Source organism: Medicago sativa, chromosome 5, assembly GCF_051527215.1.
Source record: "Medicago sativa cultivar Bolivia chromosome 5, Bolivia_mono, whole genome shotgun sequence".
Classification (NCBI taxonomy): domain Eukaryota; kingdom Viridiplantae; phylum Streptophyta; class Magnoliopsida; order Fabales; family Fabaceae; genus Medicago; species Medicago sativa.
The window spans coordinates 79172674-79175750 of NC_140753.1; the positions used below are offsets into that span (position 1 = coordinate 79172674).

The 3077-nt window shown below is 36.1% G+C and overlaps 1 long non-coding RNA gene across 1 annotated transcript; it reads right to left on the bottom strand.

The window, feature by feature from the left end:
* Positions 1 to 1964: 1964 nt before the first annotated feature.
* Positions 1965 to 2587, bottom strand: LOC146925455 (uncharacterized). The gene is made up of 2 exons (XR_015011044.1): positions 2417 to 2587; positions 1965 to 2281 (listed from the first exon to the last, which is right to left on the bottom strand). It is a non-coding gene; the product is annotated as an uncharacterized LOC146925455 (long non-coding RNA).
* Between the last annotated feature and the right edge of the window lie 490 nt (positions 2588 to 3077).

The window sequence follows — 3077 nt, forward strand, 5'->3', positions numbered from 1 at the left end:
GCGCGCGTAGAAAGTAAAGACGGTTCCTATAGGATACTATAGTCGTTATGGGTGCCTAACACCTTCCCGTAACGAAAACAACTCCCGGACCTCGATTCTCAAGGGTTTTTTCTTATTTTTCCCTTCCCAAGAAAAAATGAGATATCAAAGGTTAAAAAGGTTCAAACTTAATCAATGTTTGACACCCAAAAACCAAGATAAAACAAGCCTTTACTCTAGATGGCTGAGATGCGGAGACCGCATGGTGAGATATCTGCCGGAGAGGGTGCTTCGCCAGTTTGAGTTTGTTCAGACCAGACCGAGACATCCCGTTCAGAGTGCACCTGTTGATACGAACTTGGCGGAGATCACAAATCGCTTTCAGCGTGCACTTGATTATGCGCTGACACCTCAAGAGTTGGGAGAGACTGCTGTCCATGGTGTGGAGGTAGTAGATGGATACATCGAGTGGTTTTACCAGGTGTCTCATCCACGCATGATTCTTCCAGACATGCCGGTACCGGTGCCACAGCCACCAGAGCGTGAGGTCCTTGATGCCCGAGCTGCTCAAGATGATGGAGACCCTGCGTACTTACAGCTTAGCGGAAGGATGAGCCGCACCAGAGACCACATTTATGCTGTGATGAGAAGCGGTCTGGTGCCGAAAGGGAGTGAGGAATGGCAGCATTTGGAGGATGCCTTGAGAGAGGTGCATGATGCCAAAGTTTACCGTCGTCGGAAAGCTACTGAGGGTGGCAGGGGTGGTAGCAGAGGTGGTGGCAGAGGTGTAGTTATTAGGGACTGATACTATTTTATGTAATTTTAATGTTTGAATATTTTGGATAATTATGTTATGTACCATTTGGATAATTATTTTTATTAAAGTTTAAAAATTATATTATGTTGTTAATTTTGATGTTATAATTTGATTTTCTGGTTTGCGTATGGTCAAAGGCCAAAAACATTGACTGAATTTGCTCTAAAACAGAGGCTCAGCCAAAACAGATGGCTTCTGCCTCTGAGCTGATGCACTCCGGATTATTAAATCCGGACATATTTAGCGCATTCCGGATTATATAATCCGGAACTGTCGTTCACACCCCCTTTTGTTGACTTTCAACGGGGTGATTTACATGTTTCGGATTATATTTTCCGGAATATCTCTAATTTTTCGGATTATATAATCCGGACCACTATTTTTATAACTGGCATCATCAACCATCAGGGTGAATGGAGTGTCAAAATACACGAATGAATCCGGAATATATGTTCCGGAATTCGTTCGGATTATATAATCCGGACTAAGGGTATTTTGGGAAAAAAATAGGGCGCGCTAGGTAAGACATAGGGTGGGAAAAGTAATACTCATAAACTCTGGGTAAGAATAATGAAGGCTAAATATTCTTGTGGGCTATAGGTTTAAACTCTATAAGCCACTACAATGAAGGCCAAATAAACTCTACAATATTCATAAAAGATGGAAATGGCCTAGTATACATGATCTCCTCCCTAGGAATGTCTGCAACAAGATTGTGGCGGGGGTTGGTTCACGATTGGTATGAAATTTGAAATTAAAAGGTGAATTAAACATAATGACGAAAGTGATTAGAATTTTCTGAATCCTCTTTACCTTCTAGTTGGGTCAATATAGTACTAATCAGATAGCAAATCAAGATCTAAGTTTGCCACATTTAATTTTGTATTATGATTTTTGTTTATCTTTCTTACTTTCACACATATCTTAGACTATTCATTGGTTTTTGTGGGAGAAGGGAGAATCAAGTTATTCTATAATATAGATTGATCAAATCCCTATGACCCTGTTTTTTTGTTTTTTTTAGCTTTCGTTATTATTTTCTTTAATTCTATTGTTTACGTGTATAGCTATTTCTCTCATGTAAATGATAATAGGAAGATAAATGAATCTTATATTTTGTTGTTATTGACGCATCATTACTATTTGAAAGTCTCTAAAAAAATGGCAGTTCATACAAGTATATACTTTAATCCTCATGTTCGAATATGTAGAAATAAATAAGCAGTGTAAATAAAACCCCTAAGCTAACACATATAACAAATGGTATGGCATGAAAACGATTCCCTTCAGAATTATCTTTGCCATTGTATCCGCCACCACCACTGACACCGCCACCTCTGTATCCCCCTCCTCCTCCCTTTCCACCACCTCCTCCTTTTCTTATAGTAACATATATATCATGATTGTGTTCATTTTGACTTTCCTCATTCACATCTTTGTTCACCTCTATAAAAGCTTCAATTGCTCCATTTCCATCTAATTTCCCTATAATTTTGAATAACACAAGTTATTAAAGCAAAAGTAAGAAAAAAAGTACGCTTACAATTTACAAATGTGTGAAACATTAATAAAGTTTGTGATTAATTAATATACTCAATATAAAAGGTAAAGAAATTGTACCATTAATCTCATGAGCTTGTTCATTTCTCTGGATTAGGTTTTTGTTCTGATCTTCATTTGATATGGTTTGAGCACATGAAATGATTAGTAGAAACAATTCAATAAATATTGAAATCTTCATGATATGACTTCGTTTGAACTCTATTCATGGGTTGGGGTGAAGAAGGTTATATCAAGACATGTTAATAGGCTAGTTTGTTAATACTTTTTCTTTTTTTTTTGACACAGTTAATACTTTTTCTAAAAATAGTTTCTTAAAACAATTTACCTTCTTTTTTAAACAAAAATACCAAAGCATGAAGGTGTTTCAAGGCTGTGCATAACATTCACAGGTAATTTGATCTTGCATCATTCTAAGTTTGTTTTTTTATTGGATCAATATGTCTATTCATATTTATTTAATCTAACAATAAAATTTATTAATCCAATGGTGAAAATAACCGAATGCATGACTTAAAACTTGTCGACTTGGCCTTTTTTTAATCTAATGTTTGTTTTTCATTAATGACATTATTATAAAAAAGTATTGTCTTTTCTTTGTAATGGTTAATACCACCCCACATATTGTTTTAAATTTGTTTTGATTGAGCACCAAGTTTTCATTGTTGGCATTGCTGTAAAACATTTATGACATCCTATGTCTCTCTCTAATGTTAAGGCC